Here is a 24,283-nt window from a genome sequence, read left to right as displayed (position 1 = left end):
CAGCAAGGTCACTCCCCCTTTTCCCATCACTTTACTAGTGGCAATTATGGGAGGGGGGGGGGTAGAGAATGTTTTGGCTTGGGGGAGAAAAATTTCTAGCTACGCCACTGTCCAGGAAGACATATTAAATCTTTTAATGGTATATCCCCAGCCATTTTTCTTTCCAGCTCTATACCAGGTTTCTTATTCCCTATTGAGACTCAGTCAGTAATTTGATTAATGAGACAAGCAGATTGATATAGTTCTAACTTTGGGAATGCTAGCCCTCCTTGTGTTTTAGGCAGCAACAAATACCTTTTTGCCAATTTAGGTTTTTTATTTCTACATACAAATCTATTAAATATTGAACTGAACCTATATAACCAATATTTAGGAAGTCATCTTGGTATAGATCGAATAAGGTATAAAATCTTTGGGAAGAAAAACATTTTTATCAGTGCTATTCTACCTACCAAGGTTGTTTCTTGGTACATCTACATATTAACGTTATGATTTATCTGATGCAGCAGGTTACCATAATTATAATCTATAATTTTTTTTCGCTTGAAACTAGTTGAATTCTAAGATACATTAGTGTATCTATCTTCCATTTACATTTAAACACTCATTTTAGGTATGTTAGACCTGACATTGTGATAGTCAATGGAAGGGCTTCCGTTTTATTCCTATTTAATTTATAATAGGAGACTTCTTAATATTTACTTACTATGTCCAAAAGTTCAGGAAGTGATGTTTTAGGATCTATAAGGAACAATAAGACATCATCTGCATATAACAAGGTCTTTTGTTGCATAGCTTTCAGCATCGGGCCTCTTATACCCTGAGCTTGTCTTACCAATTTTGCTAGGGCCTCTATCGCTAGAACAAACATGATTGGGGACAGCGGGTACCCCCGTCTGGTTCCATTCGTAATGTAAATTTAGTTGAGATGAACCCATTACAAAAGACCTGAGCTGTTGGTACTGTATAAAGTGCCAATATGGCCCTCAAGATGTAAAAACGAAATCTATTCGTGAATATGTTTTATGCACGCTGGAAAAAAACGTATAGTCTTGGGTTGTTTGGTTCTTTACTCTCCATATGTCATATAATTCAAAATCTTGGATCAATCTATCAAACCTTTCTGATGCGTTAAGAATTAATTGTGCAGATTTTAATTTTATGAAATCTGATTTATCTACTCTTTCATCCCTCACCAGATTAAAATCTCCTAGTATAAAGACTGAGCCTACTGATTCTTTCTGTATTTTTTTCAGAAAGGTTTTTATAAAAGCTATTTGTGCTTCATTAGGTGCATACAACCGAGGCTACAGTAACCTTTTTAGCATTTAGCATCCCTTTTAAAATATCTGCCTTCTTATCTATAATTTGAGCTTCAAGTTCGAAATCTATTGTACAACTAAATAGTAATGCAGCCCCACATTTCTTTTTAATAGCACTGGAAAAATATACTTTTTTGTATCTATTATCAAAGAAAGATGGAGTTGCATTCCTTGAAAAATGCATCTCATGCAGTGCTACCACATCTATTTTTTGCTCATAAAAATATTTCAGTGCCCTTTTCCTTTTTTGCGGAATATTTAACCCTTTAACATTTATTGACATCATGGTAATCATCTTACAATCTTATATTTCCTTTTCCTATTTCCATCTTGAATTCTACCATTCTATTCTGTTTCCCTGTTTTTAACTCCCTTCTGTTCTTTTTTTATCTTATGGCCTGTGTCACACACAATAAGACAATACTTATCACAATTAAAACCTGTCACATTACATAAACAAACATATATTAACAAGGCTCTGTCTCAAGTGCCTTATGACCTCTTCATATTGAGGTATTCATTTTTACTAGGGGGTAGAGACCATAATTTCTCATCACTAATCATGTGTTAATTTTATTGTTTCTTCAACTCTCAAAAAAACAAAAGAAAAGAAAAAAAAAAAGGAAAAAGGGATTATAGGAGAACAAATCTGTTTGCTCCCGTTAATAACTACTTCTACTCATATGATAGAGAATTCTAATGTAGCATTAAGACTTGAAGAGGTGTAAGGGGAGAGGTATGAAGAAGAGAAGAAAAAAATGACCCCTCTTATGATCAACTTCTATTTTTAAGTTTGTATGCATCTTCAAATTTGACCCTGCTCTCACAAAATCTACTCTTTGTACTTTGGATTTCTTTAAATGTAATATGCTCCTTATATACACTCATTATGGTGTGTGTCCAAACACTTAAAGCTGTGTTTCATATGTAATTTCCTGTAAGGGGAAAAGCAGATATGAATCTGTTTTTATCCCACTCAGGGGGATATTTACTAAGCAGTGATAAGAGTGGAGAAGTGAGTCAGTGGAGAAGTGGCCCATGACAACCAATCAGCACTGAAGTAACATCTATAATTTGCATATTATAAAATTATACAGAGCTGATGATTGTTTGATTGGGTAACTTCTCCACTGGCTCACTTCTCCGCTCTTATCACTGCTTAATAAATGTCCCCCTTAAGCCCTTATTAACCCTCTATATCCCCTTATATCCTTGTGTTTTAGGTCCCCTCCTTTTTAATCGTATTGTCTTAACTGGAGATATGCAATAGCAAATATTTCCTTTTAAATTCAACTTTATATGTGCTTAACATGTGGCCTATGTTCTAAAAATCCCTTCAGATACTATTATCCCTTATAAAAACCTCTGCATAAATTAGAGATGAGCGCCTGAAATTTTTCGGGTTTTGTGTTTTGGTTTTGGGTTCGGTTCCGCGGCCGTGTTTTGGGTTCGACCGCGTTTTGGCAAAACCTCACCGAATTTTTTTTGTCGGATTCGGGTGTGTTTTGGATTCGGGTGTTTTTTTAAAAAAACACTAAAAAACAGCTTAAATCATAGAATTTGGGGGTCATTTTGATCCCATATTATTATTAACCTCAAAAACCATAATTTCCACTCATTTTCAGTCTATTCTGAATACCTCACACCTCACAATATTATTTTTAGTCCTAAAATTTGCACCAAGGTCGCTGGATGACTAAGCTAAGCGACACTAGTGGCCGACACAAACACCTGGCCCATCTAGGAGTGGCACTGCAGTGTCACGCAGGATGTCCCTTCCAAAAAACCCTCCCCAATCAGCACATGACGCAAAGAAAAAAAGAGGCGCAATGAGGTAGCTGACTGTGTGAGTAAGATAAGCGACCCTAGTGGCCGACACAAACACCGGGCCCATTTAGGAGTGGCACTGCAGTGTCACGCAGGATGTCCCTTCCAAAAAACCCTCCCCAATCAGCACATGACGCAAAGAAAAAAAGAGGCGCAATGAGGTAGCTGACTGTGTGAGTAAGATTAGCGACCCTAGTGGCCGACACAAACACCGGGCCCATTTAGGAGTGGCACTGCAGTGTCACGCAGGATGTCCCTTCCAAAAAACCCTCCCCAATCAGCACATGACGCAAAGAAAAAAAGAGGCGCAATGAGGTAGCTGACTGTGTGAGTAAGATTAGCGACCCTAGTGGCCGACACAAACACCGGGCCCATTTAGGAGTGGCACTGCAGTGTCACGCAGGATGTCCCTTCCAAAAAACCCTCCCCAATCAGCACATGACGCAAAGAAAAAAAGAGGCGCAATGAGGTAGCTGACTGTGTGAGTAAGATTAGCGACCCTAGTGGCCGACACAAACACCGGGCCCATTTAGGAGTGGCACTGCAGTGTCACGCAGGATGTCCCTTCCAAAAAACCCTCCCCAATCAGCACATGACGCAAAGAAAAAAAGAGGCGCAATGAGGTAGCTGACTGTGTGAGTAAGATTAGCGACCCTAGTGGCCGACACAAACACCGGGCCCATTTAGGAGTGGCACTGCAGTGTCACGCAGGATGTCCCTTCCAAAAAACCCTCCCCAATCAGCACATGACGCAAAGAAAAAAAGAGGCGCAATGAGGTAGCTGACTGTGTGAGTAAGATTAGCGACCCTAGTGGCCGACACAAACACCGGGCCCATTTAGGAGTGGCACTGCAGTGTCACGCAGGATGTCCCTTCCAAAAAACCCTCCCCAAACAGCACATGACGCAAAGAAAAATAAAAGAAAAAAGAGGTGCAAGATGGAATTGTCCTTGGGCCCTCCCACCCACCCTTATGTTGTATAAACAAAACAGGACATGCACACTTTAACCAACCCATCATTTCAGTGACAGGGTCTGCCACACGACTGTGACTGATATGACGGGTTGGTTTGGACCCCCCCCAAAAAAGAAGCAATTAATCTCTCCTTGCACAAACTGGCTCTACAGAGGCAAGATGTCCACCTCATCATCACCCTCCGATATATCACCGTGTACATCCCCCTCCTCACAGATTATCAATTCGTCCCCACTGGAATCCACCATCTCAGCTCCCTGTGTACTTTGTGGAGGCAATTGTTGCTGGTCAATGTCTCCGCGGAGGAATTGATTATAATTCATTTTAATGAACATCATCTTCTCCACATTTTCTGGATGTAACCTCGTACGCCGATTGCTGACAAGGTGAGCGGCGGCACTAAACACTCTTTCGGAGTACACACTTGTGGGAGGGCAACTTAGGTAGAATAAAGCCAGTTTGTGCAATGGCCTCCAAATTGCCTCTTTTTCCTGCCAGTATAAGTATGGACTGTGTGACGTGCCTACTTGGATGCGGTCACTCATATAATCCTCCACCATTCTTTCAATGGTGAGAGAATCATATGCAGTGACAGTAGACGACATGTCCGTAATCGTTGTCAGGTCCTTCAGTCCGGACCAGATGTCAGCATCAGCAGTCGCTCCAGACTGCCCTGCATCACCGCCAGCGGGTGGGCTCGGAATTCTGAGCCTTTTCCTCGCACCCCCAGTTGCGGGAGAATGTGAAGGAGGAGATGTTGACAGGTCGCGTTCCGCTTGACTTGACAATTTTCTCACCAGCAGGTCTTTCAACCCCAGCAGACTTGTGTCTGCCGGAAAGAGAGATCCAAGGTAGGCTTTAAATCTAGGATCGAGCACGGTGGCCAAAATGTAGTGCTCTGATTTCAACAGATTGACCACCCGTGAATCCTTGTTAAGCGAATTAAGGGCTCCATCCACAAGTCCCACATGCCTAGCGGAATCGCTCCGTGTTAGCTCCTCCTTCAATGTCTCCAGCTTCTTCTGCAAAAGCCTGATGAGGGGAATGACCTGACTCAGGCTGGCAGTGTCTGAACTGACTTCACGTGTGGCAAGTTCAAAGGGCATCAGAACCTTGCACAACGTTGAAATCATTCTCCACTGCGCTTGAGACAGGTGCATTCCACCTCCTATATCGTGCTCAATTGTATAGGCTTGAATGGCCTTTTGCTGCTCCTCCAACCTCTGAAGCATATAGAGGGTTGAATTCCACCTCGTTACCACTTCTTGCTTCAGATGATGGCAGGGCAGGTTCAGTAGTTTTTGGTGGTGCTCCAGTCTTCTGTACGTGGTGCCTGTACGCCGAAAGTGTCCCGCAATTTTTCTGGCCACCGACAGCATCTCTTGCACGCCCCTGTCGTTTTTTAAATAATTCTGCACCACCAAATTCAAGGTATGTGCAAAACATGGGACGTGCTGGAATTTGCCCATATTTAATGCACACACAATATTGCTGGCGTTGTCCGATGCCACAAATCCACAGGAGAGTCCAATTGGGGTAAGCCATTCCGCGATGATCTTCCTCAGTTGCCGTAAGAGGTTTTCAGCTGTGTGCGTATTCTGGAAACCGGTGATACAAAGCGTAGCCTGCCTAGGAAAGAGTTGGCGTTTGCGAGATGCTGCTACTGGTGCCGCCGCTGCTGTTCTTGCGGCGGGAGTCCATACATCTACCCAGTGGGCTGTCACAGTCATATAGTCCTGACCCTGCCCTGCTCCACTTGTCCACATGTCCGTGGTTAAGTGGACATTGGGTACAACTGCATTTTTTAGGACACTGGTGAGTCTTTTTCTGACGTCCGTGTACATTCTCGGTATCGCCTGCCTAGAGAAGTGGAACCTAGATGGTATTTGGTAACGGGGGCACACTGCCTCAATAAATTGTCTAGTTCCCTGTGAACTAACGGCGGATACCGGACTCACGTCTAACACCAACATAGTTGTCAAGGCCTCAGTTATCCGCTTTGCAGCAGGATGACTGCTGTGATATTTCATCTTCCTCGCAAAGGACTGTTGAACAGTCAATTGCTTACTGGAAGTAGTACAAGTGGGCTTACGACTTCCCCTCTGGGATGACCATCGACTCCCAGCAGCAACAACAGCAGCGCCAGCAGCAGTAGGCGTTACACGCAAGGATGCATCGGAGGAATCCCAGGCAGGAGAGGACTCGTCAGAATTGCCAGTGACATTGCCTGCAGGACTATTGGCATTCCTGGGGAAGGAGGAAATTGACACTGAGGGAGTTGGTGGGGTGGTTTGCGTGAGCTTGGTTACAAAAGGAAGGGATTTACTGGTCAGTGGACTGCTTCCGCTGTCACCCAAAGTTTTTGAACTTGTCACTGACTTATTATGAATGCGCTGCAGGTGACGTATAAGGGAGGATGTTCCGAGGTGGTTAACGTCCTTACCCCTACTTATTACAGCTTGACAAAGGCAACACACGGCTTGACACCTGTTGTCCGCATTTCTGTTGAAATAGTTCCACACCGAAGAGCTGATTTTTTTGGTATTTTCACCAGGCATGTCAACGGCCATATTCCTCCCACGGACAACAGGTGTCTCCCCGGGTGCCTGACTTAAACAAACCACCTCACCATCAGAATCCTCCTTGTCAATTTCCTCCCCAGCGCCAGCAACACCCATATCCTCCTCATCCTGGTGTACTTCAACACTGACATCTTCAATCTGACTATCAGGAACTGGACTGCGGGTGCTCCTTCCAGCACTTGCAGGGGGCGTGCAAATGGTGGAAGGCGCATGCTCTTCACGTCCAGTGTTGGGAAGGTCAGGCATCGCAACCGACACAATTGGACTCTCCTTGTGGATTTGGGATTTCGAAGAACGCACAGTTCTTTGCGGTGCTACTGCTTTTGCCAGCTTGAGTCTTTTCATTTTTCTAGCGAGAGGCTGAGTGCCTCCATCCTCATGTGAAGCTGAACCACTAGCCATAGGCCAGGGCCTCAGCCGTTCCTTGCCACTCCGTGTGGTAAATGGCATATTGGCAAGTTTACGCTTCTCCTCCGACAATTTTATTTTAGGTTTTGGAGTCCTTTTTTTACTGATATTTGGTGTTTTGGATTTGACATGCTCTGTACTATGACATTGGGCATCGGCCTTGGCAGACGACGTTGCTGGCATTTCATCATCTCGGCCATGACTAGTGGCAGCAGCTTCAGCACGAGGTGGAAGTGGATCTTGATCTTTCCCTAATTTTGGAACCTCAACATTTTTGTTCTCCATATTTTAATAGGCACAACTAAAAGGCACCTCAGGTAAACAATGGAGATGGATGGATACTAGTATACAATTATGGACGGACTGCCGAGTGCCGACACAGAGGTAGCTACAGCCGTGAACTACCGTACTGTGTCTGCTGCTAATATAGACTGGTTGATAAAGAGATGTCGTAGTATGTATGTATGAAGAAGAAAGAAAAAAAAACCACGGTTAGGTGGTATACAATTATGGACGGACTGCCGAGTGCCGACACAGAGGTAGCCACAGCCGTGAACTACCGTACTGTACTGTGTCTGCTGCTAATATAGACTGGTTGATAAAGAGATGTCGTAGTATGTATGTATGAAGAAGAAAGAAAAAAAAACCACGGGTAGGTGGTATACAATTATGGACGGACTGCCGAGTGCCGACACAGAGGTAGCCACAGCCGTGAACTACCGTACTGTACTGTGTCTGCTGCTAATATAGACTGGTTGATAAAGAGATGTAGTAGTATGTATGTATAAAGAAGAAAGAAAAAAAAACCACGGGTAGGTGGTATACAATTATGGACGGACTGCCGAGTGCCGACACAGAGGTAGCCACAGCCGTGAACTACCGTACTGTACTGTGTCTGCTGCTAATATAGACTGGTTGATAAAGAGATGTCGTAGTATGTATGTATGAAGAAGAAAGAAAAAAAACCACGGTTAGGTGGTATACAATTATGGACGGACTGCCGAGTGCCGACACAGAGGTAGCCACAGCCGTGAACTACCGTACTGTACTGTGTCTGCTGCTAATATAGACTGGTTGATAAAGAGATGTCGTAGTATGTATGTATGAAGAAGAAAGAAAAAAAAACCACGGTTAGGTGGTATACAATTATGGACGGACTGCCGAGTGCCGACACAGAGGTAGCCACAGCCGTGAACTACCGTACTGTACTGTGTCTGCTGCTAATATAGACTGGTTGATAAAGAGATGTCGTAGTATGTATGTATAAAGAAGAAAGAAAAAAAAACCACGGTTAGGTGGTATACAATTATGGACGGACTGCCGAGTGCCGACACAGAGGTAGCCACAGCCGTGAACTACCGTACTGTACTGTGTCTGCTGCTAATATAGACTGGTTGATAAAGAGATGTAGTAGTATGTATGTATAAAGAAGAAAGAAAAAAAAACCACGGGTAGGTGGTATACAATTATGGATGGACTGCCGAGTGCCGACACAGAGGTAGCTACAGCCGTGAACTACCGTACTGTGTCTGCTGCGACTGGATGATAAATAATGATATAAAAAATATATATATATCACTACTGCAGCCGGACAGGTATATATATTATATAATGACGGACCTGCTGGACACTGTCTGTCAGCAGAATGAGTTTTTTATAGAATAAAAAAAAAAACACCACACAAGTGAAGTCACACGACGAGTGTTTAACTTTTTCAGGCAATCACAATATAGTATACTACTAACTATACTGGTGGTCAGTGTGGTCAGGTCACTGGTCAGTCACACTGGCAGTGGCACTCCTGCAGCAAAAGTGTGCACTGTTTAATTTTAATATAATATGTACTCCTGGCTCCTGCTATAACCTATAACTGGCACTGCAGTGCTCCCCAGTCTCCCCCACAATTATAAGCTGTGTGAGCTGAGCACAGTCAGATATATAATATATACATAGATGATGCAGCACACTGGGCTGAGCAGTGCACACAGATATGGTATGTGACTGTCTTGTACTCCTGGCTCCTGCTATAACCTATAACTGGCACTGCAGTGCTCCCCAGTCTCCCCCACAATTATAAGCTGTGTGAGCTGAGCACAGTCAGATATATAATATATACATAGATGATGCAGGCATGCAGCACACTGGGCTGAGCAGTGCACACAGATATGGTATGTGACTGAGTCACTGTGTGTACCGTTTTTTTCAGGCAGAGAACGGATATATTAAATAAAACAACTGCACTGCTGGTGGTCACTGTGGTCAGTCACTAAACTCTGCACTCTCTTCTACAGTATCAGCCTCAGGTCAATCTCTCTCTCTCTCTCCTAATCTAAATGGAGAGGACGCCAGCCACGTCCTCTCCCTATCAATCTCAATGCACGTGTGAAAATGGCGGCGACGCGCGGCTCCTTATATAGAATCCGAGTCTCGCGAGAATCCGACAGCGTCATGATGACGTTCGGGCGCGCTCGGGTTAACCGAGCAAGGCGGGAAGATCCGAGTCGCTCGGACCCGTGAAAAAAAACATGAAGTTCGTGCGGGTTCGGATTCAGAGAAACCGAACCCGCTCATCTCTAGCATAAATACACCACGTTGCAATATCTAAAAAAATTCCAGCATATACATTCGTTATGTGCATATTAACCTTTACAAGGAACATTAATATTTCATTCTATACATAATCATTCTGGCTGTATCCTCTTATACCATCTAGAGAGGAAAACTAATAGCCAATATTTCCTTTTAAATTCAACTTTATATGTGCGTAACATGTGAACTATCTTCTAAAAGTTCCTTCAAATACTAGTATCCCTTATAAATACCTGTAGATTTATACACCCCATTGCAATGTATCAAAAATCTCCAGCATATACATTCATTGTATGATTATTAACCTATACAAGGAACATTAATATTTCATTCTATGCATACTCATTCCAGCTGTACCTTCTTATACCATCTAGAGAGGGAAAAAAGAGAAGGAACAAAATGTATATTTCCCCCACAAAGACCCCCCTTCCCCCTCTACCATTTAGATTAAGTCTCTAACATTTGATCAAGAGTGTAGCTCTTCATTTCTGTATTGTTGACCACTCTTGTTGAACTATCTGGGCTTCCTCTTGTACTTTTGGATAATATCCAATTTTCCATTCGTCTAAGGTTTTCAGCGCTTCTTTGTATGGGATATTCACCTGGCGAAGTGCATTTGTAACTCTAGCTACTGCTTTTCTCTTATTTAGTGTATCAATTGATAGATCCACAAAAATCTGGAGGTTCCCCAGACTATTTTCTATCTTTAACTTATCTGTGGTTGATCTCAAAATTAGCTCCTTTGTTTGGTAATAGTACATTCTCATTATCGTATCTCTAGGTATATTCTCTAGGTATATTCTCTGGTATTTTTTTTGTTTTGGAAGTCTATGTATCTGGTCTATTGTAAATTGTGTCTTAGATAAATCTGGGAGTAATTTTTGGAATAGCTCTGAGACAAACTGTTCCAGCATCGAATTTTTTATATTTTCCAGAATGCCTCGTATCTTTAAAATTGTTTATTCTTGCTCTATCTTCGATATTAGTTACTTTCCCCTTTAGGATGGATAATTCTTCTTGAGTGGTTTTATGTGCCTCGATCAATTTATTATGTGAATTGATCATATCTTCCGAATTTCGTTCTAAATGATCAGTTCTTTGCCCAATAGCCAAAATTTCTTTGGTAAGTTCTCTAACTGTACTATTCATTTCAGCTGATAGGCCTTGTTTTAGGTCTCCCATCAGTTGTAGCATTTTGTGAAGTGTAATAGGTTAGTCCATACTTTCCTCCTCAGATGTAATAGATGTATCCAATAATTTTGCCTGAGGGGAATTTACTTGTGAATGTGGAAATAGAGATATTCTATGCTTTTGCCTGTTAATTGGTGTCTGGGAAGGTTTAAAAAAACTAGATGTGTTGGAAGTATTCTTATATTTCTTCGGTGGCATTTTCACCGGCTTAATAAGCTCTACAGTTGGATCTAAATATTTTAATGAGCTGGATTCCTCCAGATAAAATAGCCTTAGATAGGTGCAAAACAAAAAATGCTGTAGTACTATAGTGATGATTGGAAGGTCACACATTAATTTCTTATTATATCCATCATCTTAAACAGCTTATTTCCCGGCGGGCAAATAGTTCACAATTCCAAGGCATAATTTACCATTAAAACAAATATACTGCTTAGTCCCACTGGATTTAGAGAAGGAAGGGAAGTATCAGCTCCCAATGGCCCAGCATACAGTTGCTCACACTCTAAATCTCATCCCTGGGTTATTAACCCATCACAGCTCCCCAGCTCTTTTAACCCCCAGGTACCTTTCCAACAATCTTCAACCACTTAACTCAGCAGTCTGTTTCTGGGGTCCTGGGGTTCCCACCTCTCTCCACTTCCCTCCGGTTCCTCCACTACTGGGTATTGTGGAGACCACTGGGAAGGAGTGAGGGGGTTTGCCTTTATATATGCAGCTCAGGTGCTCCCCTTTTACTGGGGCTTTATAAAGTTCAATTCGTCTCTGCAGGCTCTGGTGTTTTGCTGTGTTGTTACCCAGGTCTTTATGGAGATACTGTCTTTTCCTGACTCTGACCCCCGCAGTATGCACTAATACTGTGCAATGGACATGCTTTGTATATTTCAGAGTCTGTTATGGGCATCTATCTCCTCCAGGCTTACTCCTATCTGTTTGTTCGGGGCTGCAATCTCCTTTGCCTCCAGACAAAACAGCTGTTCCTGTCACACCCAGCTCTCACCCAGGCAGCTTCTTCGGGTTCCTGGCTCTCCCCATCCCAGCACTGTGGTCTTGTCTGCTCTCCAGCCAGCATGGCTGCACGCATCCCTCTCTGCTGGTTCAGTTTCCCTGCTCTCATCTGGACCGGCGCTGCAGGCTCTCTCGCGCTCTCGTACCTGCCCCTCCCGGCTCTCAACCGGCGGCCATTTCGGGTCCCCTTAGCCACGGCTCCACGTGTGCTCCAGCCGGCGTTTGCTGCTGCGGGTCACGGGCAAGCGCTTCCTGCTTCCTCTCCTTGCGGCCATCTGGTCACACACCTTTCTCTTACATCCTAGAGGATGCTGGGGTCCACATTAGTACCTTGGGGTATAGATGGGTCCACTGGAGCCTTCGGCACTTTAAAAGTTTAATAGTGTGGGCTGGCTCCTCCCTCTATGCCCCTCCCACAGACCTCAGTTTAGAATTTGTGCCAGAGAGAGCCGGACGCAGCTAGTGGAGCTCCCACAAGGGTTTCACTAAAAGATAATTCTAATGTTTTAAATCAACACAAGAAGGCTGCTGGCAACAGCCTCCCTGCTTCGAGGGAGTTAGGAGTGGAGAAAGATCCAACTTCCTGCATAGTTCAATGGCTCTTGACTCCACTGACAGGACACCATTAGCTCCTGAGGGTACTGATCACATAGATCCAGGTAGCGAATGTTCATTCCCACAGCACGGCCACCACCTTCTAACATGCTGAAGAGTTGCTGAGTGGTGAGTATACCGCCAGTGGACCGTCAGAATGGGACGCTGGCATTTTCTTTAGGCCGGCATAAGGGATAGAACGCAGCAGTGACAGGCTGCGCTCCGGCGGGTTCACAGTGACATTTAAGTTTGCAGAGCGCAGTGGGGTGCTCTAAACCGGCATTTCCCTACACTGGTCAACAAAAGCTGTACAGGGGCTAGATCCCGCTGTCCAGCATAAATCCCTCAGGCCAGTATAATCTCTAAAACGGCGGGAGAAAGACGCGCCATTATGGGGGTGGGGCTTCTTCCTCACTATGACCCAGCACTCACCAGCGCCATTTTCTCCCTGCAGATCCTAGGAACAGGACGCTGACCTCCTCTTAACTCCTGCGGTACCAGGGTGTTATAGAAGGGGGGAGTACATAGTAGCATAACCTTATAGGTTAATATTGCGCTGAGGTGGCATATATAATTGTATATATAAAACTTCAAAGGGTGCATGGGGGCTGGCTCTGAACTTTGTTGTTCCTCTCACGATTTTGGTATGAATACTGTCCCCCACAAAATGTCTCATACTGAGAAAGAAACACAGGTTTGGAGACAGTCTGTAGAGAGTGCTTTGTTTGCAGAACCCTCTACTTCTACCAAACCAGCAAAAAAGCGTTCACTTGCTGAAATTATGCAAGTCGACACGGATACCGACTCCGATACGGGGGAGGGCTCAGATGACACCAGGATAGCTGACGCTGCCCTGGCTAAAAGTATAAGACACATGATTCAAGTCATAAAAGAAGTGTTAGAGGTAACTGCCACTACCCCAGTACAGGAAAAGAAAGCTTATTTTAATTTGCATATAAAACCTGCAGTTACTTTTTCCTCCTTCAGAGGAACTTAACACTCTATTTGAAAAATCCTGGTTAAATCCAGAGAAAAAAATCCATATTCCAAAGAGAATTCTGGTAGCTTATCCATTCCCTACAGAGGAAAGGAAAAAATGGGAAACCCCGCCTATGGTCGACGCTTCGGTGTCCAGACTATCAAAAAGGATTACTTTACCTGTACCCGGTATGGCATCACTTAAAGAACCAGCTGACCGCAAGATTGAAACCACACTCAAATCGCTTTACACAGCCTCAGGTACTATTCTTAGGTGCATTATAGCATGTGCATGGGTATCTAGTGCCATTGTAAAATAGTCTGAGAATTTATCAGAAGAAATAGATACTATGGATAGGGATAATGTGGTTTTACTCCTTGGTCACATCAAAGATTCTGCAGGTTTCATGGTAGAGGCCATGAAAGACATAGGACTTATAGCAGCAAGAATGTCGGCTATGTCTATCTCAGCATGCAGAGGTCTCTGGATTCGCCAGTGGACTTCGGACACAGAATCAAAGAAGAGTATTGAGACTCTTTCCTATATCGGGGAGACCCTATTCGGAGAGGCACTGGATACCTGGATATTCCTTCCGCACCAGTTACGCCACGTAAATCGTACAGCACCCCTCCAATGCATTCCTTTTGGGCTGCAAAAGCCAAAAGCGGTAGGGGTGACCAATCCTACTTCAGGGGAGGACGTGGTAAATCCAAGAGAACAACTGCAGCAGCAGCAGCAGGTTCCCAGGAACAGAAATCCACTTCTGCTTCCTCCAAAACCTCAGCATGATGCTGGGACTCCCCTACAGGCGGGAGCACGCTTACAGAATTTCAGTCAGACGTTGGCCCTATCAGGCTTAGATCCCTGGGTACTACAAATTGTGTCCCAGGGGTACAGACTGGAATTCCAGCAACTCCCACCTTGCCGATTTTTCATGTCAACTTTACCAGTTTCTCCAGAAGAAAAGTCAAAGACTCTGGAGGTCATTCAGAAGTTGGTCCGAGACAGGGTAATTGTTCCCATCCCACAGCCACAACAAGGCAGAGGGTTTTACTCCAGTCTGTTTGTGGTACCGAAGCCGGATGGCTCAGTAGGACCAATTTTAAATCTCAAGGCATTGAACCCATTCTTAAAGGAATTCAAGTTCAAGATGGAGTCCCTAAGGGTGGTGATCTCCAGCCTGAAGGAAGGGGAATTCCTGGTGTCTCTGGACATAAGGACGCATACCTGCATGTCCCCATTTGGCCTCCTCATCAACCCTACTTAAGATTTGCTGCCCTGGAATGTCACTATCAGTTCCAGATGCTACCATTCTGGCTATCAACAGCACCGAGGATATTCACAAAGGTGATGGCAGATTTGATGGTTCTCCTGCGCAAGCAAGGAGTGAACATTATCCCATATCTGGACGATCTATTAATAAAGTCAACTTCCTGGGAAAAGTTGCTACAGAGTATCACACTGACAGTGCAGATACTACAGGACCACGGTTGGATTCTCAATCGTCCAAAGTCTCAATTGGAACCAACACAGAGATTAAAATTCTTAGGAATGATACTCAACACAACAGTACAGAGGGTGTTTCTCCCGCTGGAGAAAGCGTTGGTGATCCAATCAATGGTTTGAGAAATCTTGAAGCCAGACCAAGTATCGGTCCATCAATGCATTCGTTTGCTGGGAAAGATGGTAGCTGCTTACGAAGCCCTACAATTCGGACATTTCCATGCCAGGTCCTTCCAACTGGATCTCCTGGACAAATGGTTCGGATCACATCTTCACCTACAACAGTGGATATGCCTGTCACCAAAAGCCAGGATCTCACTCCTCTGGTGGCTGCAGACTTCTCACCTGCTCGAGGGACGCAGGTTCAGGATTCAGAACTGGATCCTCGTGACCACGTATACAAGTCTAAGAGGTTGGGGAGCGGTCACTCAAGGGGAAAACTTCCAAGGAAGATGGTCAAGTCAAGAAGTTCTTCACATAAACATCCTGGAACTGAGAGCAGTTTACAACGGACTTCTGTAAGGGGCTCATCTACTAACAGATCAAGCCATTCTAGTCCAGTCGGACAACGTGACAACAGTGTCTTACATAAACCTCCAAGGCGGAACGGCAGAGGTGACAAGGATACTCCACTGGGCAGAAAGACATGCATTGCTCTGTCAGCAGTCTTCAATCCAGGAGTGGACAACTGGGAAGCAGACTTACTCAGCAGACATGATCTCCATCCAGGAGAATGGGGCCTCCATCAGGAGGTATTCGCAGAGGTAACAAGTCTTTGAGGAGTTCCTCAGGTAGACATGATGGCATCTCATCTCAACAAGAAACTTCTGAGATATTGTTCCAGGTCGAGAGACCCATAAGCAGTGGCAGTGGACGCACTGATAACTCTGTGGGTGTTCCAATCGGTGCATGTGTTCCCTCCACTTCTGCTAATCCCAAGGATTCTCAAGTTGATAAAAAGAATAAAAGTTCAAGCAATTCTCATTGCTCTAGACTGGGCGAGGAGGGCTTGGTTCCCAGATCTTCTGGACTTGCTCTTAGAAGATCCTTGGCCTCTTCCACTCAGAGAAGACCTGCTTCAGCAGGGGCCGTTTGCTTATCAAGACTTACCGCGGCTACGTTTGACAGAATGGAGGTTGAACGACAGATCTTAGCCCGAAAGGGCATTCCTTCTAAGGTCACTCCAACACTCATCCAGGCTAGGAAGGGGGTAATGTTGAAACATTACCATTGAGATTGGAGGAAATACGTGTCTTGGTGTGAATCCAAGAAATTTCTTACGGTGGATTTTGAACTAGAGCATTTGCTCCTGTTTCTACAGGCAGATGTGGATGTGGGCCTACGCCTAGGCTCGATCAAGGTTCAGATTTCGGCCTTGTCCATTTTCTTCCAGAAACAATTGGTGGTCCTCCCGGAGGTTCAGACTTTACTGAAAGGGGTTCTGCACATCCAACCTCCTTTTGTGCCTCCAACGGCACCATGGTATCTAAATGTTGTGTTGCAGTTCCTACAATCGGACTGCTTTGAACCTTTAGGGAAAGTGGACCTAAAGTTTCTCACGTGGAAGGTGGTCACACTGTTGGCCCTGGCATCCATGAGGCGTGTGTCAGAATTGGGAGCGTTGTCTCATATGAGTCCTTACTTGATATTCCATGAGGATAGAGCTGAACTCAGAATTCGTCAGCAATTTTTTCCAAAGCTGGTATCAGCTTTTCATATCAACCAACCTATTGTGGTGCCAGTGGCTACTGACACTTCAGCTTTCGCAAGACCCTCAGATGTTGTCAGGGCTTTGAAAATTTATGTGGCGAGGACTGCTTGTCACAGGAAGTCTGAAGCACTTTTTGTGCTATACGATCCCAACAAGATTGGGTGTCCTGCTTCAAAGCAGACCATTGCGCGCTGGATTAGATGTACGATCCAGTATGCTTATTCCACGGCAGGATTGCCGGTACCGAATTCGGTAAATGCCCACTCTACTCGTAAGGTGGGTTCTTCTTGGGTGGCTGCCCGGGGTGTCTCGGCTATGCAATTATGCTGAGCAGCTACTTGGTCTGGATCAAACACGTTTGCAAAATTTTACAAGTTTGATACTTTGGTCTCTGATGACCTACGGTTTGGTCAATCGATTTTGTAGGAACCTGGTGCACTTCCCGCCCTTGAGCGGAGCTTTGGTATAGCCCCAAGGTACTAATGTGTACCCCAGCATCCTCTCGGACGTAAGAGAAAACAGGATTTTATAACCTACCAGTAAATCCTTTTCTCGTAGTCCATAGAGGATGCTGGGCGCCCGCTCAGTGCTCCGGTTTCTCCTGCACAGTTGTTACTTGTTAAGTAATGGCAGATGTTGCTGCCACTTTTGTTCATGCATATTGGCAGGGTTACATGCTGGTTGCATGATTATAAATTGGTGTGAGCTGGTGTGAATCTCGCCAATATCTGAGGAATATCCCTCTCTTGAGGTTGTCCGTCTCCTCGGGCACAGTTTCTATAACTGAGGTCTGTGGGAGGTGCATAGAGGGAGCAGCCAGCCCACACTATTAAACTTTTAAAGTGCCGAAGGCTCCAGTGGACCTGTCTATACCTCAAGGTACTAATGTGGACCCCAGCATCCTCTACGGACTACAGAAAAGGATTTACTGGTAGGTCATAAAATCCTGTTTTCTTGAGAATGGCCAGCTTCCTTTCAATCAACTTGAGTACGGATAGCATTCAAAAAGTCGCTGGATTTTTTTGCTGTTTTGCCTGTTTTGCCTCGCATGTGTGTACTACGATCCGTACTCATGCGCAGTTAATCAATAATTGTCCGGCTTGCGAATTCACACAACAGCGATCTGTAAAACCATGCTCACATTTTGTAGACCATAGCCATCTCAATTGTTGCTAAGTTAGGCAAGAATCTGTGGTAATAGTTAATGAACCCCAAGAAGGAGCAAAGCTGGGACACGTCTTTTGGCGGGAGAGCCTTTAACACAGCTTCCACTTTTTCTTGACATTTGTTGAATCCATTTGCATCAAGAGTGTGCCCACTGTATGTGACAGAGGCCATAAAGAACTCACATTTGTCTCTTTTGACTCTGAGCCCACATTGTTCAAGCTGCTGAAACACCAGCTTAAGGTTTTGGAGGTGTTCTGTGTCAGATGAAACTGTCACAATAATGTCATCCAGTTAGAATTGGATACCAGGAACTGCTTGTAACACTTGGTCCATGGCATGTTGCCAAAGGGCAGAGGCAGGAGCGATGCCAAACACCAACTGATTGTACCTGTTATGTCCTTTGTGTGTGTTAATGGTGAGGAACACTTTTGAATCATCCTTTATCTCCATTTGTAGATATGCATCAGCTAGGTCAATCTTGCTAAACTTTTGTCCGCCTGCGAGATTTGCAAACTTATCTTCAATTTTTTTTTGGTAATGGGTAGTGATCTATTTGCAGTATTATATTTATGGTGACCTTGAAGTCCCAGCACAGCAATACCGCGCCATTTTTTTTTTTTTTACAACTGGAACAAATGAAATTGCCCAATGGCTCCAAGCCACCTTGGATATGATTTTCTCACCTTCCAGCCAGTCTAACTCCAGCTCCGCTTTCTGCAATAATAGCATACGATACTGGGTGAGCTCCAGGGGTTTAAGTGAGCCAGCTCACCTCACCCGATGTGTGCCCGGCGCCACAGGGATATGCCAGCCGCCCGCTGAGATTGTGTTACCAGCGGGCGCCCGGCTCTCTCTTCACAGCGGAAGCCGGCGGCAGGAGCTCACTACTGAACTCCGGCTTCCAGATCCCGGCTCTATCAGTGCGCACTATGGGAGAAACGTCATGACTTCTCTCTCATAGTGCCGGGGTGCGGATGCCAGGAGGATCACAGCGGTCGGGAGCGGGGCTTGGTAAGAATGTTTTTGTTATTTTTTTTAAATTTATGTGTGACTATATTAGCAGCGTGTCTACTGGGGGCAAGATACAGGGGGCAAACTACTGGGGGCAAGCTACAGGGGGCTAACCACTGGGGGAAAACTACTGGGGCAAGCTACAGGGGGGCAAACCACTGGGGGCAAGCTACAGGGGGCTAACTGCTGGGGGGGCAATCTACTGGGAGCATAACTACTGGGGGCTAACTACTAGGGGCAAGCTACAGGGGGCTAACTACAAGGGGGCAAGCTACTGGGGGCAAGCTACAAGGGGGAAAACTACTGGGGACAAACTACAGGGGCTCATTACCACTGGGGGCATATCTACAGGGGCGCATTACTACTGGGGGCATAACTACAGGGGCACATTACTACTTGGGGCATAACTACAGGAGGCATTACTACAGGGGGCATTACTACTTGGGGAAAACTACTGGGGGCATAGCTACAGGGGCTAAACTACTGGGGAATTACTACTGGGGGCAAACTACTGGGGACAAACTACAGGGGCGCAGTACTACTGAGGCAAAACTACAGGTGCGCATTACTACTGGGGCATAACTACAGGGGGGCATTACTACTTGGGGCATTACTACTTGGAGGCAAACTACTGGGGGTGTAACTACTGTAGGCATTACTACAGGGGGGCATTACTACTGGGGGCTAATCTACAAGGGACAAACTACAAGGGGGCCAAACTACTGGGGGTATTACCACTTGGGGCAAACTACATGGGGCTAAACTACAGGGGCTAACTACTGAGGACAAGCTACTGGGTGCAAACTACAGGGGGCGCATTACTGCTGGGGGCATTACTACAGGGGCATTGCTACAGGGGGGCTAAACTATAGGGGGGCTAAACTACAAGGGGGAAAACTACAGGGGGCATTACTACTGGGGGCATAACTACAGGGGCTAAACTACTGGGGGCATTACTACTTGGGGCAAACTACATGGGGCTAAACTACAGCGGCTAAACTACTGGGGCATTACTACTGGGGGGCTAAACTACATGGGGCAAACTACATGAGGACTAAACTACAGGGGCTAAACTACTGGGGGCATTACCACTGGGAGGCTAAACTAAAGTGGGGGTAAACTACTGGGGTCATAACTGCAGGGGCATTACCTTTGAAGGCCAAACTACTGGGGGCATAAATACTGGGGATAGACTACAGGATGCTAAATGACTGGGGGCATTACTACAGGTGACATGAGTTTTTTTCAACAGTATTTACTAGAGAGGACCCAATTCAGGGACTGACACACAATCTCAATAATGAGAATATCCCACTGATAGGTACTTATTTAAGCGAGGAAGTAGTCTGTGACCGATTAAAACATTTAAAGATTAATAAATCACCAGGGCCCGATGGTATTCACCCAAGGGTTCTAATGGAGCTTCACTCTGAACTGGTAAAACCGCTATTTTTGATCTTTAAGGATTCAGTTATATCAGGTATGGTTCCCAAAGACTGGCGTATAGCAGAAGTAGTGCCTATATTCAAAAAGGGAAGTAAAGCTGAACCAGGTAATTATAGACCAGTTAGTCTTACATCTATAGCGGGGAAAGTATTGGAAGGTATTCTAAGAGATAGTATTCAGAAGTTCCTTGAAGTCAATAAGGTCATTAAAAGGAATCAACATGGGTTTATGAAGGACAGATCCTGTCAAACCAACTTACTTGGCTTTTATGAAACAGTAAGCGCAAACCTAGATCAGGGTAAAGACGTGGATGTAATCTTTTTAGACTTTGCCAAAGCGTTCGATACTGTACCACACATGAGACTTATCTACAAGCTACAAGAATCAGGGCTAGGAAGCACAATATGCACTTGGGTCAAAAACTGGTTAGATAATAGGGAGCAGCGCGTTGTGGTTAATGGATCTTTTTCAACTTGGACTGAAGTGCTAAGTGGTGTGCCGCAAGGCTCAGTATTAGGACCGCTATTGTTCAATATTTTCATTAACGACCTAACAGAAGGTCTAGAGAGCATGGTGTCAATTTTTGCAGATGATACCAAATTGTGTAAGGCTATAAATACAGAGGAGGATGCCGAGTCTCTTCAGAACGACTTAGTTAAATTGGAAGCATGGGCAGCCAAATGGAGAATGCGCTTCAACACAGACAAGTGTAAGGTAATGCACTGTGGTAACAAGAACAAAAATTACACCTACCTACTAAATGGGGTAAAATTAGGGGATTCTGTACTGGAAAAGGACTTAGGTGTCCTCATAGATAGCAAACTAAGCAGTAGTACCCAAAGTAGGACTGCAGCAAAGAAGTCTAATAAGATATTAGCATGCATAAAACTGGGTATTGATGCTAGGGACGAGAGTATTATACTCCCGTTATATAAATCACTAGTGAGGCCACACCTTGAATACTGTGTACAATTCTGGGCACCGTACTACAAAAAGGATATCCTGGAGCTAGAAAAGGTTCAGAGGAGGGCGACCAAACTAATTAAGGGCATGGAGACGATGGAATACAAGGAAAGGCTTGAAAGACTAGGCATGTTTACATTGGAAAAGCGGAGACTAAGAGAGGATATGATCAACATCTACAAATATATAAGGGGACAATACACAGAGCTTGCGCGGGACCTGTTTTTGGTTAGATCAACACAGAGGACTCGTGGACACTCGCTCAGGTTAGAGGAGAGGAGATTCCGCACAATACGGCGTAAAGGCTTTTTCACGGTAAGGACAATACGTGTTTGGAATTCCCTGCCTGAGGGAGTTGTAATGGCGGAATCTGTCAACACCTTTAAGAATGGGTTAGATAAATTCCTAATGGATAAGGATATCCAGGGGTATGGTGCATAGTCATGCATTATAGTTACTATAAATAGGGATAAAATGCAACGGCTGACATCAGCATCAGTCAGAAATTTTAGTCAAATCATCATGCATAGGAGACCACAAATAGGTTGAACTCGATGGACAATTGTCTTTTTTCAACCTCAGATACTATGTTACATTACTACTGGGGGCAATACTACATAGGAGCATTACCATTAAGGGCATAACTAATGGGGCCACTACTAATGAGGGCATTGTAAAGGGGGGAACTTCATAAGGGGCATCACTCCTGGGGACATAAGGGGCACTACTACTGGGGGCATTGCATAAGGGGCACTGCTGCTGTGGGCAATGTAAAAGGGGCACTGCTGCTGTGGCATTGAGTATTATGGGGTGCTACTACTGTGAGCATTATGTGTATTAGGGGTGCTACTACTGTGGGCATTATTACTATTGTGTGACCACACCCCTTTCTTTTTGAGACCACACACCTTTTTGGGGGCGCGCTTTATTGCATGGGCGCCGGGGGGAGGGGGGGGGGGTTCCACCACCTCTCTAGGACCACTTTAAGCACTGGTGAGCTCTATGGGCTCTTGATATGTTTCAAAGTCACAATGCATGGATTAAAAATAGCGATAGCTCAGTTAAGAACCGTGTTAAGGGACAAGGGCAGGGTGTGTGTGATGCTCAGGCTTTTGATAACTGACCAGTCTAATTGAATTTTTCACAGCCATTCTCGACCCCACAATGCTGAGCCACCATTTTGAATGACGTATTAGTCCAGAGAGTCGCAACGGGCTTAAGTTGAGAATCCTAAGGCTGGGCATTCATTGGAGGAGTGGCTGTGGAAGCAGGGAGGAACTGGGGAGGCCGGATGTAATTCCTGCTCATATAACTCAAGGTTTTAGGAAGAGTAACTGGAGAATAGAACTTAGGGCTAGGTTACAACAATACTCTGAAAGGAGCTGTAAGAATGTACTCTGAGAGATGTGGCTGAAGAACTCAGAAGACCGCTGCTGAAGACTGACTGCTGATGAGGCGTGACTAAAGAACACTAGATATTACTGTTGAAGAATTAATGCTTCAGTGGTGTGGCTGCGGAGGCGTGACTGAAGAACACTGAATAGAACGGTTGAAGAATGAATGCTGCATAGGCGTGACTGAAGAACACTGGATATTACTGCTTTGCAGACTCAGGAATGAATGCTGAATAGTCATGGCTAGGGGGCACTGTGGATGACTGGGGAGCCTCTCAATAGTTGCAGGGCACCCAGGGTGATGCCTGGAGGGCAGACAGCTGTGGACTGCGGAACAGAGAAGCTGCCAGCAGAGGTGCAGTGGAAGGTGACAAACAGGCTTGCACAGCAGATTTGGAGACCCTTTGTATCACGGGAAACCACAGGGGACACCCGAGGGAGCTCAGAGCTGGAGCTTCTGCTCTAGGCAGTAACATAAAGCACTGGCAGCATGCAAGAGTGGGATGACCCCTTTTGTAAGAGGAAGCTGCCTTCCATTGGACTGAGCATTCCATAGAGCTCAGCGATTGGACACAGAGAACTTTGGTCTCCAACATGGCCACTCCAAGTGCTGCAGACACACAGGAGCTCTCCCCCTTACCCAGCAGGTCCCCCATCTCACACACTTCAGCAGCCACACTGTCACCGCCACCATCCCTGCCTCACAAGCCTCTGGAGGTAAGCCCCTGGTGCCTGACACAGAGTTTTCTGCTGGTTATTATATTTCACAAGTACGGGCAACACCCTGCATGGAATATCTGTCACCCCAGTATATGTTTTAAGCAGCACTGAAATTTTGTTTAATTTAAAATTTTTAAAATGGCATTTGTACTCTTGCTGTGACATTACAGAGATTGCTGATCCTGTGTTTAGTTCCATTTTAATAGGGTGTCCATTGATGTGTGGAGTGACCCAATTGTTTGCTTGTCACCCCCTTTTACTGCATAGACTTCCAAACTGCCCAGATCATTGCTGCTGTCTGAGTACACCGGGTGGTCTTCCATTCAAATGTATTCCTTAATCTACTGTGATTCTGTCTCCCACCAGTTGCCCCAGCGTCATATGCCTGTGACTGGCAAACCCGTTTAATATGCCGCATTTCCTACACAGTTCTACTTCTAACGGGGTGCCATGTGCAGGCAAGAGAGTTGTGTTTGGTTTTGTTGTCACCATTTTGTGGACCTGAGATGCTAACTTGCCTGCAGTTTGGAGCGCCATAACATCTTTAGTTGCAGTTTCCATCGACAGTGCCACTTGAACTGCACGTGTAAACGTAAGATCTGCCTCTGTTAGTAAACATTTTTGCACAATCTAGCTTGAAATCCCAAACACCAAACGGGGTAGTATTCAGTATGCAGGCTGTTGGGATCCCGGCGCTCAGTATACCGGCGCCGGAATCCAGACACTCGGCATACTGACAATTTTTCTACCTCTTGGGGGTCCACGACCAGGTGAATAAATACCACGGCACATGGCACAGAGCGTGCCACCGAGCCTGCAAGAGGCTCATTTGCACTCGCCCAGCTGTTGGTATGCCGGTGGTCTGGATCCCAGTGTCAGTATGCTGGCCGCCG

The sequence above is a fragment of the Pseudophryne corroboree genome, chromosome 4 (genome assembly GCF_028390025.1).
Source record: "Pseudophryne corroboree isolate aPseCor3 chromosome 4, aPseCor3.hap2, whole genome shotgun sequence".
Lineage (NCBI taxonomy): Eukaryota > Metazoa > Chordata > Amphibia > Anura > Myobatrachidae > Pseudophryne > Pseudophryne corroboree.
The sequence above is the reverse complement of the archived record's forward strand: the minus strand, read 5'-3'. Positions refer to the sequence as shown.